Here is a 14,871-nt window from a genome sequence, read left to right as displayed (position 1 = left end):
AACGCATTTTCTGGAGCCCGAGTTTTCAGTCGACTGCCAGGCGGGCCAGGTCTATATTTAGGGTTGCTGTGAAAGAGCAAATATGGAGGGTCCAGTTGCATGTGGGGCTGCGTAAAGGCTCCCCTGGGGAGTTCAGTTGTACCCAAAGCCTTCCTCTGGGGGCACTTTTGGAGGGGCGAATTAGGCTTTTAACGCATTTTCTGGAGCCCGAGTTTTCAGTCGACTGCCAGGCGGGCCAGGTCTATATTTAGGGTTGCTGTGAAAGAGGAAATATGGAGGGTCCAGTTGCATGTGGGGCTGCGTTAAGGCTCCCCTGGGGAGTTCAGTTGTACCCAAAGCCTTCCTCTGGGGGCACTTTTGGAGGGGCGAATTAGGCTTTTAACGCATTTTCTGGGGCCCGAGTTTTCAGTCGACTGCCAGGCGGGCCAGGTCTATATTTAGGGTTGCTGTGAAAGAGTGAACCCGGAGGGTCCAGTTGCATGTGGGGCTGCATAAAGGCTCCCCTGGGGAGTTCAGTTGTACCCAAAGCCTTCCTTTGGGGGCACTTCTGGATGGGTGAATGGGGCTTGAAACGCTTTTTCCGTGGCACGAGTTTTCAGTTTTATGCCATGCTGGCTAGGGGTATATTTGGGGTTGCTCGTAAACACTGAACAAGGAGGGTCCAGTTGCGTATGGGCCTGCATAAAGGCTCCCCTGTGGAGTTCACTTGTACCCAAAGCCTTCCTTTGGGGGCACTTTTGGATGGTCGAATGGGGCTTGTAGCACATTTTCTGGGGCCCCATTTTTCAGTCGTCTGCCATGCGGGCCAGGGTTATATTTAGGGTTGCTGTGAAAGAGCGAATACGGAGGGTCCAGTTGCATGTGGGGCTGCATAAAGGCTCCCCTGGGGAGTTCACTTGTACCCAAAGCCTTCCTTTGGGGGCACTTCTGGATGGGCGAAAGGTGCTTGAAACGCTTTTTCTGTGGCCCGAGTTTTCAGTCTTCTGCCATGCTGGCTAGGGTTATATTTAGGGTTGCTGTAAAGAGCGAACACGGAGGGTCCAGTTGCATGTGGGGCTGCGTAAAGGCTCCCCTGGGGAGTTCAGATGTACCCAATACCTTCCTCTCGAGGCACTTCTGGATGGTCGAATGGGGCTTGTAGCACATTTTCTGGGGCCCGATTTTTCAGTCGTCTGCCATGCGGGCCAGGGTTATATTTAGGCTTGCGGTGAAAGAGTGAACGCGGAGGGTCCAGTTGCATGTGGGGCTGCGTAAAGGCTCCCCTGGGGAGTTCAGATGTACCCAAAGCCTTCCTCTGGGTGCACTTTTGGATGGTCGAATTAGGCTTTTACTGCATTTTCTGGAGCCCGAGTTTTCAGCCTGCTGCCATGCTGGCTAGGGGTATATTTAGGGTTGCTCGTAAACAGTGAACAAGGAGGGTCCAGTTGCATGTGGGGCTGCATAAAGGCTCCCCTGGGGAGTTCACTTGTACCCAAAGCCTTCCTTTGGGGGCACTTCTGGATGGGTGAATGGGGCTTGAAATGCATTTTCTGGAGCCCGAGTTTTCAGTCGACTGCCATGGTGGCTAGGGGTATATTTAGGGTTGCTCTTAAACAGTGAACAAGGAGGGTCCAGTTGCATGTGGGGCTGCATAAAGGCTCCCCTGGGGAGTTCACTTGTACCCAAAGCCTTCCTTTGGGGGCACTTCTGGATGGGCGAAAGGGGCTTGAAATGCTTTTTCTGTGGCCCGAGTTTTCAGTCTTCTGCCATGCTGGCTAGGGTTATATTTAGGGTTGCTGTAAAGAGCGAACACGGAGGGTCCAGTTGCATGTGGGGCTGCGTAAAGGCTCCCCTGGGGAGTTCAGATGTACCCAAAGCCTTCCTTTGGGGGCACTTCTGGATGGGCGAATGGGGCTCGTAACACATTTTCTGTGGCCCGAGCTTTCAGTCGACTGCAAGGCGTGCTAGGGCTATATTTAGGCTTGCGGTGAAAGAGTGAACCCGGAGGGTCCAGTTGCATGTGGGGCTGCATAAAGGCTCCCCTGGGGAGTTCATTTGGACCCAAAGCCTTCCTTTGGGGGCACTTCTGGATGGGTGAATGGGGCTCGAAACGCATTTTCTGGAGCCCGAGTTTTCAGTCTTCTGCCATGGTGGCTAGGGGTATATTTAGGGTTGCTCGTAAACAGTGAACAAGGAGGGTCCAGTTGCATGTGGGGCTGCGTAAAGGCTCCCCTGGGGAGTTCAGTTGTACCCAAAGCCTTCCTCTGGGAGCACTTTTGGAGGGGCGAATTAGGCTTTTAATGCATTTTCTGGGGCCCGAGTTTTCAGTCGACTGCCAGGAGGGCCAGGGCTATATTTAGGGTTGCTGTGATAGAGCGAATACGGAGGGTCCAGTTGCATGTGGGGCTGCGTTAAGGCTCCCCTGGGGAGTTCAGATGTACCCAAAGCCTTCCTTTGGGGGCACTTCTGCATGGGTGAATGGGGATTGAAACGCATTTTCTGGAGCCCGAGTTTTCAGTCGACAGCCAGGCGGGCCAGGGCTATATTTAGGGTTGCTGTGAAAGAGCAAATATGGAGGGTCCAGTTGCATGTGGGGCTGCATAAAGGCTCCCCTGGGGAGTTCAGTTGTACCCAAAGCCTTCCTTTGGGGGCACTTCTGGATTGGTGAATGGGGCTTGAAACTCTTTTTCTGTGGCCCGAGTTTTCAGTTTTATGCCATGCTGGCTAGAGGTATATTTGGGGTTGCTCGTAAACAGTGAACAAGGAGGGTCCAGTTGCGTATGGGCCTGCATAAAGGCTCCCCTGGGGAGTTCAGTTGTACCCAAAGCCTTCCTTTGGGGGCACTTTTGGATGGTCGAATGGGGCTTGTAGCACATTTTCTGGGGCCTGATTTTTCAGTCGTCTGCCATGCGAGCCAGGGTTATATTTAGTGTTGCTGTGAAAGAGCGAATACGGAGGGTCCAGTTGCATGTGGGGCTGCGTTAAGGCTCCCCTGGGGAGTTCAGTTGTACCCAAAGCCTTCCTTTGGGGGCACTTCTGGATGGGCGAAAGGGGTTTGAAACGCTTTATCTGTGGCCCGAGTTTTCAGTCTTCTGCCATGCTGGCTATGGTTATATTTAGGGTTGCTGTAAAGAGCGAACACGGAGGGTCCAGTTGCATGTGGGGCTGCGTAAAGGCTCCCCTGGGGAGTTCAGATGTACCCAAAGCCTTCCTTTGGGGGCACTTTTGGATGGGCGAATGGGGCTCGTAACACATTTTCTGTGGCCCGAGCTTTCAGTCGACTGCCAGGCGTGCTAGGGCTATATTTAGGCTTGCGGTGAAAGAGTGAACCCGGAGGGTCCAGTTGCATGTGGGGCTGCATAAAGGCTCCCCTGGGGAGTTCAGTTGTACCCAAAGCCTTCCTTTGGGGGCACTTCTGGATGGGTGAATGGGGCTTGAAACGCATTTTCTGTGGCCCGAATTTTCAGTCGACTGCCAAGCGGGCCAGAGCTATATTTAGGGTTGCTGTGAAAGAGCGGATACGGAGGGTCCAGTTGCATGTGAGGCTGCGTTAAGGCTCCCCTGGGGAGTGCAGTTGTACCCAAAGCCTTCCTTTGGGGGCACTTTTGGATTGTCCAAGGGGAATCGCAATGCGTTTTCTGAGGCCCGCATTTTCAGTCTTCTCCCATTGCACCAAGGGTTATATTTAGGCTTGCGGTGAAAGAGTGAACGCGGAGGGTCCGGTTGCATGTGGGGCTGCATAAAGGCTCCCCTGGGGAGTTCACTTGTACCCAAAGCCTTCCTTTGGGGGCACTTTTGGATGGGTGAATGGGGCTTGAAACGCATTTTCTGGAGCCCGAGTTTTCAGTCTTCTGCCATGGTGGCTAGGGGTATATTTAGGGTTGCTCGTAAACAGTGAACAAGGAGGGTCCAGTTGCATGTGGGGCTGCGTAAAGGCTCCCCTGGGGAGTTCAGTTGTACCCAAAGCCTTCCTCTGGGGGCACTTCTGGAGGTGTGAATGGGGCTTGAAACGCTTTTTCTGTGGCCCGAGTTTTCAGTCGACTGCCATACTGGCTAGTGTTATATTTAGGGTTGCTTGTAAACAGCGAACACGGGGGGTCCAGTTGCATGTGGGGCTGCGTAAAGGCTCCCCTGGGGAGTTCAGATGTACCCAAAGCCTTCCTTTGGGGGCACTTCTGGATGGTCGAATGGGGCTTGTAGCACGTTTTCTGTGGCCCGAGCTTTCAGTCGTCTGCCAGGCGGGCCAGGGTTATATATAAGGTTGCTGTGAAAGAGCAAATACGGAGGGTCCAGTTGCATGTGGGGCTGCATAAAGGCTCCGCTGGGGAGTTCACTTGTACCCAAAGCCTTCCTTTGGGGGCACTTTTGGATGGGCGAAAGGGGCTTGAAACATTTTTCTGTGGCCCGAGTTTTCAGTCTTCCGCCATGCTGGCTAGGGTTATATTTAGGGTTGCTGTAAACAGTGAACAAGGAGGGTCCAGTTGCATGTGGGGCTGCGTAAAGGCTCCCCTGGGGAGTTCAGTTGTACCCAAAGCCTTCCTCTGGGGGCACTTTTGGAGGGGCGAATTAGGCTTTTAATGCATTTTCTGGGGCCCGAGTTTTCAGTCGACTGCCAGGCGGGCCAGGGCTATATTTAGGGTTGCTGTGAAAGAGCGAATACGGAGGGTCCAGTTGCATGTGGGGCTGCGTTAAGGCTCCCCTGGGGAGTTCAGATGTACCCAAAGCCTTCCTTTGGGGGCACTTCTGCATGGGTGAATGGGGATTGAAACGCATTTTCTGGAGCCCGAGTTTTCAGTCGACAGCCAGGCGGGCCAGGGCTATATTTAGGGTTGCTGTGAAAGAGCAAATATGGAGGGTCCAGTTGCATGTGGGGCTGCATAAAGGCTCCCCTGGGGAGTTCAGTTGTACCCAAAGCCTTCCTTTGGGGGCACTTCTGGATTGGTGAATGGGGCTTGAAACTCTTTTTCTGTGGCCCGAGTTTTCAGTTTTATGCCATGCTGGCTAGGGCTATATTTGGGGTTGCTCGTAAACAGTGAACAAGGAGGGTCCAGTTGCGTATGGGCCTGCATAAAGGCTCCCCTGGGGAGTTCAGTTGTACCCAAAGCCTTCCTTTGGGGGCACTTTTGGATGGTCGAATGGGGCTTGTAGCACATTTTCTGGGGCCTGATTTTTCAGTCGTCTGCCATGCGGGCCAGGGTTATATTTAGTGTTGCTGTGAAAGAGCGAATACGGAGGGTCCAGTTGGATGTGGGGCTGCATAAAGGCTCCCCTGGGGAGTTCACTTGTACCCAAAGCCTTCCTTTGGGGGCACTTCTGGATGGGCGAAAGGGGTTTGAAACGCTTTATCTGTGGCCCGAGTTTTCAGTCTTCTGCCATGCTGGCTAGGGTTATATTTAGGGTTGCTGTAAAGAGCGAACACGGAGGGTCCAGTTGCATGTGGGGCTGCGTAAAGGCTCCCCTGGGGAGTTCAGATGTACCCAAAGCCTTCCTTTGGGGGCACTTTTGGATGGGCGAATGGGGCTCGTAACACATTTTCTGTGGCCCGAGCTTTCAGTCGACTGCCAGGCGTGCTAGGGCTATATTTAGGCTTGCGGTGAAAGAGTGAACCCGGAGGGTCCAGTTGCATGTGGGGCTGCATAAAGGCTCCCCTGGGGAGTTCAGTTGTACCCAAAGCCTTCCTTTGGGGGCACTTCTGGATGGGTGAATGGGGCTTGAAACGCATTTTCTGTGGCCCGAATTTTCAGTCGACTGCCAGGCGGGCCAGAGCTATATTTAGAGTTGCTGTGAAAGAGCGGATACGGAGGGTCCAGTTGCATGTGAGGCTGCGTTAAGGCTCCCCTGGGGAGTGCAGTTGTACCCAAAGCCTTCCTTTGGGGGCACTTTTGCATGGTCCAAGGGGAATCGCAATGCGTTTTCTGAGGCCCGCATTTTCAGTCTTCTCCCATTGCGCCAAGGGTTATATTTAGGCTTGCGGTGAAAGAGTGAACGCGGAGGGTCCGGTTGCATGTGGGGCTGCATAAAGGCTCCCCTGGGGAGTTCACTTGTACCCAAAGCCTTCCTTTGGGGGCACTTTTGGATGGGTGAATGGGGCTTGAAACGCATTTTCTGGAGCCCGAGTTTTCAGTCTTCTGCCATGGTGGCTAGGGGTATATTTAGGGTTGCTCGTAAACAGTGAACAAGGAGGGTCCAGTTGCATGTGGGGCTGCGTAAAGGCTCCCCTGGGGAGTTCAGTTGTACCCAAAGCCTTCCTCTGGGGGCACTTTTGGAGGGGCGAATTAGACTTTTAACACATTTTCTGGGGCCCGAGTTTTCAGTCGACTGCCAGGCGGGCCAGGGTTATATTTAGGGTTGCTGTGAAAGAGCGAATACGGAGGGTCCAGTTGCATGTGGGGCTGCGTTAAGGCTCCCCTGGGGAGTCCAGTTGTACCCAAAGCCTTCCTTTGGGGGCACTTTTGGATTGTCCAAGGGGAATCGCAATGCGTTTTCTGAGGCCCGCTTTTTCAGTCTTCTCCCATTGCGCCGAGGGCTATATTTAGGCTTGCGGTGAAAGAGCGAATACGGAGGGTCCAGTTGCATGTGGGGCTGCATAAAGGCTCCCCTGGGGAGTTCAGATGTACCCAAAGCCTTCCTTTGGGGGCACTACTGGATGGGTGAATGGGGCATGAAACGCATTTTCTGGAGCCCGAGTTTTCAGTCTTCTGCCATGGTGGCTAGGGGTATATTTAGGGTTGCTTGTAAACAGCGAACACGGGGGGTCCAGTTGCATGTGGGGCTGCATAAAGGCTCCCCTGGGGAGTTCAGATGTACCCAAAGCCTTCCTCTGGGGGCACTTCTGGATGGTCGAATTGGGCTTGTAGCACGTTTTCTGTGGCACGAGCTTTCAGTCGTCTGCCAGGCGGGCCAGGGTTATATATAAGGTTGCTGTGAAAGAGCAAATACGGAGGGTCCAGTTGCATGTGGGACTGCATAAAGGCTCCGCTGGGGAGTTCACTTGTACCCAAAGCCTTCCTTTGGGGGCACTTTTGGATGGGCGAAAGGGGCTTGAAACATTTTTCTGTGGCCCGAGTTTTCAGTCTTCCGCCATGCTGGCTAGGGTTATATTTAGGGTTGCTGTAAAGAGCGAACACGGAGGCTCCAGTTGCATGTGGGGATGCGTAAAGGCTCCCCTGGGGAGTTCAGATGTACCCAATACCTTCCTCTCGGGGCACTTCTGGATGGTCGAATGGGGCTCGTAACACATTTTCTGTGGCCCGAGCTTTCAGTCGACTGCAAGGCGTGCTAGTGTTATATAAAGGCTTGCGGTGAAAGAGTGAACCCGGAGGGTCCAGTTGCATGTGGGGCTGCATAAAGGCTCCCCTGGGGAGTTCACTTGTACCCAAAGCCTTCCTTTGGGGGCACTTTTGGATGGGTGAATGGGGCTTGAAACGCATTTTCTGGAGCCCGAGTTTTCAGTCTTCTGCCATGGTGGCTAGGGGTATATTTAGGGTTGCTCGTAAACAGTGAACAAGGAGGGTCCAGTTGCATGTGGGGCTGCGTAAAGGCTCCCCTGGGGAGTTCAGTTGTACCCAAAGCCTTCCTCTGGGGGCACTTTTGGATGGGCGAATTAGGCTTTTAATGCATTTTCTGGGGCCCGAGCTTTCAGTCGACTGCCAGGCAGGCCAGAGCTATATATAGGGTTGCTGTGAAAGAGCGAATACGGAGGGTCCAGTTGCATGTGGGGCTGCGTTAAGGCTCCCCTGGGGAGTGCAGTTGTACCCAAAGCCTTCCTTTGGGGGCACTTTTGCATGGTCCAAGGGGAATCGCAATGCGTTTTCTGAGGCCCGCATTTTCAGTCTTCTCCCATTGCGCCAAGGGTTATATTTAGGCTTGCGGGGAAAGAGTGAACGCGGAGGGTCCAGTTGCATGTGGGGCTGCATAAAGGCTCCCCTGGGGAGTTCAGTTGTACCCAAAGCCTTCCTTTGGGGGCACTTTTGGATGGGTGAATGGGGCTTGAAACGCATTTTCTGGAGCCCGAGTTTTCAGTCTTCTGCCATGGTGGCTAGGGGTATATTTAGGGTTGCTCGTAAACAGTGAACAAGGAGGGTCCAGTTGCATGTGGGGCTGCGTAAAGGCTCCCCTGGGGAGTTCAGTTGTACCCAAAGCCTTCCTCTGGGGGCACTTTTGGAGGGGCGAATTAGACTTTTAACACATTTTCTGGGGCCCGAGTTTTGAGTCGACTGCCAGTCGGGCCAGGGCTATATTTAGGGTTGCTGTGAAAGAGCGAATACGGAGGGTCCAGTTGCATGTGGGGCTGCGTTAAGGCTCCCCTGGGGAGTCCAGTTGTACCCAAAGCCTTCCTTTGGGGGCACTTTTGGATTGTCCAAGGGGAATCGCAATGCGTTTTCTGAGGCCCGCTTTTTCAGTCTTCTCCCATTGCGCCGAGGGCTATATTTAGGGTTGCTGTGAAAGAGCGAATACGGAGGGTCCAGTTGCATGTGGGGCTGCATAAAGGCTCCCCTGGGGAGTTCAGATGTACCCAAAGCCTTCCTTTGCGGGCACTTCTGGATGGGTGAATGGGGCTTGAAACGCATTTTCTGGAGCCCGAGTTTTCAGTCTTCTGCCATGGTGGCTAGGGGTATATTTAGGGTTGCTCTTAAACAGTGAACAAGGAGGGTCCAGTTGCATGTGGGGCTGCGTAAAGGCTCCCCTGGGGAGTTCACTTGTACCCAAAGCCTTCCTCTGGGGGCACTTCTGGATGGGTGAATGGGGCTTGAAACGCTTTTTCTGTGGCCCGAGTTTTCAGTTTTCTGCCATGCTGGCTAGTGTTATATTTAGGGTTGCTTGTAAACAGCGAACACGGGGGGTCCAGTTGCATGTGGGGCTGCATAAAGGCTCCCCTGGGGAGTTCAGATGTACCCAAAGCCTTCCTTTGGGGGCACTTCTGGATGGTCGAATGGGGCTTGTAGCACGTTTTCTGTGGCCCGAGCTTTCAGTCGTCTGCCAGGCGGGCAAGCGTTATATATAAGGTTGCTGTGAAAGAGCAAATACGGAGGGTCCAGTTGCATGTGGGGCTGCATAAAGGCTCCGCTGGGGAGTTCACTTGTACCCAAAGCCTTCCTTTGGGGGAACTTTTGAATGGGCGAATGGGGCTCGTAACACATTTTCTGTGGCCCGAGCTTTCAGTCGACTGCAAGGCGTGCTAGTGTTATATTAAGGCTTGCAATGAAAGAGTGAACCCGGAGGGTCCAGTTGCATGTGGGGCTGCATAAAGGCTCCCCTGGGGAGTTCAGTTGTACCCAAAGCCTTCCTTTGGGGCACTTCTGGATGGGCGAAAGGTGCTTGAAACTCTTTTTCTGTGGCCCGAGTTTTCAGTCTTCTTCCATGCTGGCTAGGGTTATATTTAGGTTTGCTGTAAAGAGCGAACAAGGAGGGTCCAGTTGCATGTGGGGCTGCGTAAAGGCTCCCCTGGGGAGTTCAGTTGTACCCAAAGCCTTCCTCTGGGGGCACTTTTGGATGGGCGAATTAGGCTTTTAATGCATTTTCTGGGGCCCGAGCTTTCAGTCGACTGCCAGGCAGGCCAGAGCTATATTTAGGGTTGCTGTGAAAGAGCGAATACGGAGGGTCCAGTTGCATGTGGGGCTGCGTTAAGGCTCCCCTGGGGAGTTCACTTGTACCCAAAGCCTTCCTTTGGGGGCACTTTTGCATGGTCCAAGGGGAATCGCAATGCGTTTTCTGAGGCCCGCATTTTCAGTCTTCTCCCATTGCGCCAAGGGTTATATTTAGGCTTGCGGTGAAAGAGTGAACGCGGAGGGTCCAGTTGCATGTGGGGCTGCATAAAGGCTCCCCTGGGGAGTTCACTTGTACCCAAAGCCTTCCTTTGCGGGCACTTCTGGATGGGTGAATGGGGCTTGAAACGCATTTTCTGGAGCCCGAGTTTTCAGTCTTCTGCCATGGTGGCTAGGGGTATATTTAGGGTTGCTCGTAAACAGTGAACAAGGAGGGTCCAGTTGCATGTGGGGCTGCGTAAAGGCTCCCCTGGGGAGTTCAGTTGTACCCAAAGACTTCCTTTGGGGGCACTTCTGGATGGGCGAAAGGGGCTTGAAACGCATTTTCTGGAGCCCGAGTTTTCAGTCTTCTGCCATGGTGGCTAGGGGTATATTTAGGGTTGCTCTTAAACAGTGAACAAGGAGGGTCCAGTTGCATGTGGGGCTGCGTAAAGGCTCCCCTGGGGAGTTCACTTGTACCCAAAGCCTTCCTCTGGGGGCACTTCTGGATGGGTGAATGGGGCTTGAAACGCTTTTTCTGTGGCCCGAGTTTTCAGTTTTCTGCCATGCTGGCTAGTGTTATATTTAGGGTTGCTTGTAAACAGCGAACACGGGGGGTCCAGTTGCATGTGGGGCTGCATAAAGGCTCCCCTGGGGAGTTCAGATGTACCCAAAGCCTTCCTTTGGGGGCACTTCTGGATGGTCGAATGGGGCTTGTAGCACGTTTTCTGTGGCCCGAGCTTTCAGTCGTCTGCCAGGCGGGCAAGCGTTATATATAAGGTTGCTGTGAAAGAGCAAATACGGAGGGTCCAGTTGCATGTGGGGCTGCATAAAGGCTCCGCTGGGGAGTTCACTTGTACCCAAAGCCTTCCTTTGGGGGAACTTTTGAATGGGCGAATGGGGCTCGTAACACATTTTCTGTGGCCCGAGCTTTCAGTCGACTGCAAGGCGTGCTAGTGTTATATTAAGGCTTGCGGTGAAAGAGTGAACCCGGAGGGTCCAGTTGCATGTGGGGCTGCATAAAGGCTCCCCTGGGGAGTTCAGTTGTACCCAAAGCCTTCCTTTGGGGCACTTCTGGATGGGCGAAAGGTGCTTGAAACTCTTTTTCTGTGGCCCGAGTTTTCAGTCTTCTTCCATGCTGGCTAGGGTTATATTTAGGTTTGCTGTAAAGAGCGAACAAGGAGGGTCCAGTTGCATGTGGGGCTGCGTAAAGGCTCCCCTGGGGAGTTCAGTTGTACCCAAAGCCTTCCTCTGGGGGCACTTTTGGATGGGCGAATTAGGCTTTTAATGCATTTTCTGGGGCCCGAGCTTTCAGTCGACTGCCAGGCAGGCCAGAGCTATATTTATGGTTGCTGTGAAAGAGCGAATACGGAGGGTCCAGTTGCATGTGGGGCTGCGTTAAGGCTCCCCTGGGCAGTTCACTTGTACCCAAAGCCTTCCTTTGGGGGCACTTTTGCATGGTCCAAGGGGAATCGCAATGCGTTTTCTGAGGCCCGCATTTTCAGTCTTCTCCCATTGCGCCAAGGGTTATATTTAGGCTTGCGGTGAAAGAGTGAACGCGGAGGGTCCAGTTGCATGTGGGGCTGCATAAAGGCTCCCCTGGGGAGTTCACTTGTACCCAAAGCCTTCCTTTGGGGGAACTTTTGAATGGGCGAATGGGGCTCGTAACACATTTTCTGTGGCCCGAGCTTTCAGTCGACTGCAAGGCGTGCTAGTGTTATATTAAGGCTTGCGGTGAAAGAGTGAACCCGGAGGGTCCAGTTGCATGTGGGGCTGCATAAAGGCTCCCCTGGGGAGTTCAGTTGTACCCAAAGCCTTCCTTTGGGGCACTTCTGGATGGGCGAAAGGTGCTTGAAACTCTTTTTCTGTGGCCCGAGTTTTCAGTCTTCTTCCATGCTGGCTAGGGTTATATTTAGGTTTGCTGTAAAGAGCGAACAAGGAGGGTCCAGTTGCATGTGGGGCTGCGTAAAGGCTCCCCTGGGGAGTTCAGTTGTACCCAAAGCCTTCCTCTGGGGGCACTTTTGGATGGGCGAATTAGGCTTTTAATGCATTTTCTGGGGCCCGAGCTTTCAGTCGACTGCCAGGCAGGCCAGAGCTATATTTAGGGTTGCTGTGAAAGAGCGAATACGGAGGGTCCAGTTGCATGTGGGGCTGCGTTAATGCTCCCCTGGGGAGTTCACTTGTACCCAAAGCCTTCCTTTGGGGGCACTTTTGCATGGTCCAAGGGGAATCGCAATGCGTTTTCTGAGGCCCGCATTTTCAGTCTTCTCCCATTGCGCCAAGTGTTATATTTAGGCTTGCGGTGAAAGAGTGAACGCGGAGGGTCCAGTTGCATGTGGGGCTGCATAAAGGCTCCCCTGGGGAGTTCACTTGTACCCAAAGCCTTCCTTTGCGGGCACTTCTGGATTGGTGAATGGGGCTTGAAACGCATTTTCTGGAGCCCGAGTTTTCAGTCTTCTGCCATGGTGGCTAGGGGTATATTTAGGGTTGCTCGTAAACAGTGAACAAGGAGGGTCCAGTTGCATGTGGGGCTGCGTAAAGGCTCCCCTGGGGAGTTCAGTTGTACCCAAAGACTTCCTTTGGGGGCACTTCTGGATGGGCGAAAGGGGCTTGAAACGCATTTTCTGGAGCCCGAGTTTTCAGTCTTCTGCCATGGTGGCTAGGGGTATATTTAGGGTTGCTCTTAAACAGTGAACAAGGAGGGTCCAGTTGCATGTGGGGCTGCGTAAAGGCTCCCCTGGGGAGTTCACTTGTACCCAAAGCCTTCCTCTGGGGGCACTTCTGGATGGGTGAATGGGGCTTGAAACGCTTTTTCTGTGGCCCGAGTTTTCAGTTTTCTGCCATGCTGGCTAGTGTTATATTTAGGGTTGCTTGTAAACAGCGAACACGGGGGGTCCAGTTGCATGTGGGGCTGCATAAAGGCTCCCCTGGGGAGTTCAGATGTACCCAAAGCCTTCCTTTGGGGGCACTTCTGGATGGTCGAATGGGGCTTGTAGCACGTTTTCTGTGGCCCGAGCTTTCAGTCGTCTGCCAGGCGGGCAAGCGTTATATATAAGGTTGCTGTGAAAGAGCAAATACGGAGGGTCCAGTTGCATGTGGGGCTGCATAAAGGCTCCGCTGGGGAGTTCACTTGTACCCAAAGCCTTCCTTTGGGGGAACTTTTGAATGGGCGAATGGGGCTCGTAACACATTTTCTGTGGCCCGAGCTTTCAGTCGACTGCAAGGCGTGCTAGTGTTATATTAAGGCTTGCGGTGAAAGAGTGAACCCGGAGGGTCCAGTTGCATGTGGGGCTGCATAAAGGCTCCCCTGGGGAGTTCAGTTGTACCCAAAGCCTTCCTTTGGGGCACTTCTGGATGGGCGAAAGGTGCTTGAAACTCTTTTTCTGTGGCCCGAGTTTTCAGTCTTCTTCCATGCTGGCTAGGGTTATATTTAGGTTTGCTGTAAAGAGCGAACAAGGAGGGTCCAGTTGCATGTGGGGCTGCGTAAAGGCTCCCCTGGGGAGTTCAGTTGTACCCAAAGCCTTCCTCTGGGGGCACTTTTGGATGGGCGAATTAGGCTTTTAATGCATTTTCTGGGGCCCGAGCTTTCAGTCGACTGCCAGGCAGGCCAGAGCTATATTTAGGGTTGCTGTGAAAGAGCGAATACGGAGGGTCCAGTTGCATGTGGGGCTGCGTTAAGGCTCCCCTGGGGAGTTCACTTGTACCCAAAGCCTTCCTTTGGGGGCACTTTTGCATGGTCCAAGGGGAATCGCAATGCGTTTTCTGAGGCCCGCATTTTCAGTCTTCTCCCATTGCGCCAAGGGTTATATTTAGGCTTGCGGTGAAAGAGTGAACGCGGAGGGTCCAGTTGCATGTGGGGCTGCATAAAGGCTCCCCTGGGGAGTTCACTTGTACCCAAAGCCTTCCTTTGGGGGCACTTTTGGATGGGTGAATGGGGCTTGAAACGCATTTTCTGGAGCCCGAGTTTTCAGTCTTCTGCCATGGTGGCTAGGGGTATATTTAGGTTTGCTGTAAAGAGCGAACAAGGAGGGTCCAGTTGCATGTGGGGCTGCGTAAAGGCTCCCCTGGGGAGTTCAGTTGTACCCAAAGCCTTCCTCTGGGGGCACTTTTGGATGGGCGAATTAGGCTTTTAATGCATTTTCTGGGGCCCGAGCTTTCAGTCGACTGCCAGGCAGGCCAGAGTTATATTTAGGGTTGCTGTGAAAGAGCGAATACGGAGGGTCCAGTTGCATGTGGGGCTGCGTTAAGGCTCCCCTGGGGAGTGCAGTTGTACCCAAAGCCTTCCTTTGGGGGCACTTTTGCATGGTCCAAGGGGAATCGCAATGCGTTTTCTGAGGCCCGCATTTTCAGTCTTCTCCCATTGCGCCAAGGGTTATATTTAGGCTTGCGGGGAAAGAGTGAACGCGGAGGGTCCGGTTGCATGTGGGGCTGCATAAAGGCTCCCCTGGGGAGTTCACTTGTACCCAAAGCCTTCCTTTGGGGGCACTTTTGGATGTGTGAATGGGGCTTGAAACGCATTTTCTGGAGCCCGAGTTTTCAGTCTTCTGCCATGGTGGCTAGGGGTATATTTAGGGTTGCTCGTAAACAGTGAACAAGGAGGGTCCAGTTGCATGTGGGGCTGCGTAAAGGCTCCCCTGGGGAGTTCAGTTGTACCCAAAGCCTTCCTCTGGGGGCACTTTTGGAGGGGCGAATTAGACTTTTAACACATTTTCTGGGGCCCGAGTTTTCAGTCGACTGCAAGTCGGGCCAGGGCTATATTTAGGGTTGCTGTGAAAGAGCGAATACGGAGGGTCCAGTTGCATGTGGGGCTGCGTTAAGGCTCCCCTGGGGAGTCCAGTTGTACCCAAAGCCTTCCTTTGGGGGCACTTTTGGATTGTCCAAGGGGAATCGCAATGCGTTTTCTGAGGCCCGCTTTTTCAGTCTTCTCCCATTGCGCCGAGGGCTATATTTAGGCTTGCGGTGAAAGAGCGAATACGGAGGGTCCAGTTGCATGTGGGGCTGCATAAAGGCTCCCCTGGGGAGTTCAGATGTACCCAAAGCCTTCCTTTGCGGGCACCTCTGGATGGGTGAATGGGGCTTGAAACGCATTTTCTGGAGCCCGAGTTTTCAGTCTTCTGCCATGGTGGCTAGGGGTATATTTAGGGTTGCT

The sequence above is a fragment of the Anas platyrhynchos genome, chromosome 19 (genome assembly GCF_047663525.1).
Source record: "Anas platyrhynchos isolate ZD024472 breed Pekin duck chromosome 19, IASCAAS_PekinDuck_T2T, whole genome shotgun sequence".
Lineage (NCBI taxonomy): Eukaryota > Metazoa > Chordata > Aves > Anseriformes > Anatidae > Anas > Anas platyrhynchos.
This window is presented reverse-complemented; position numbering follows the sequence as displayed.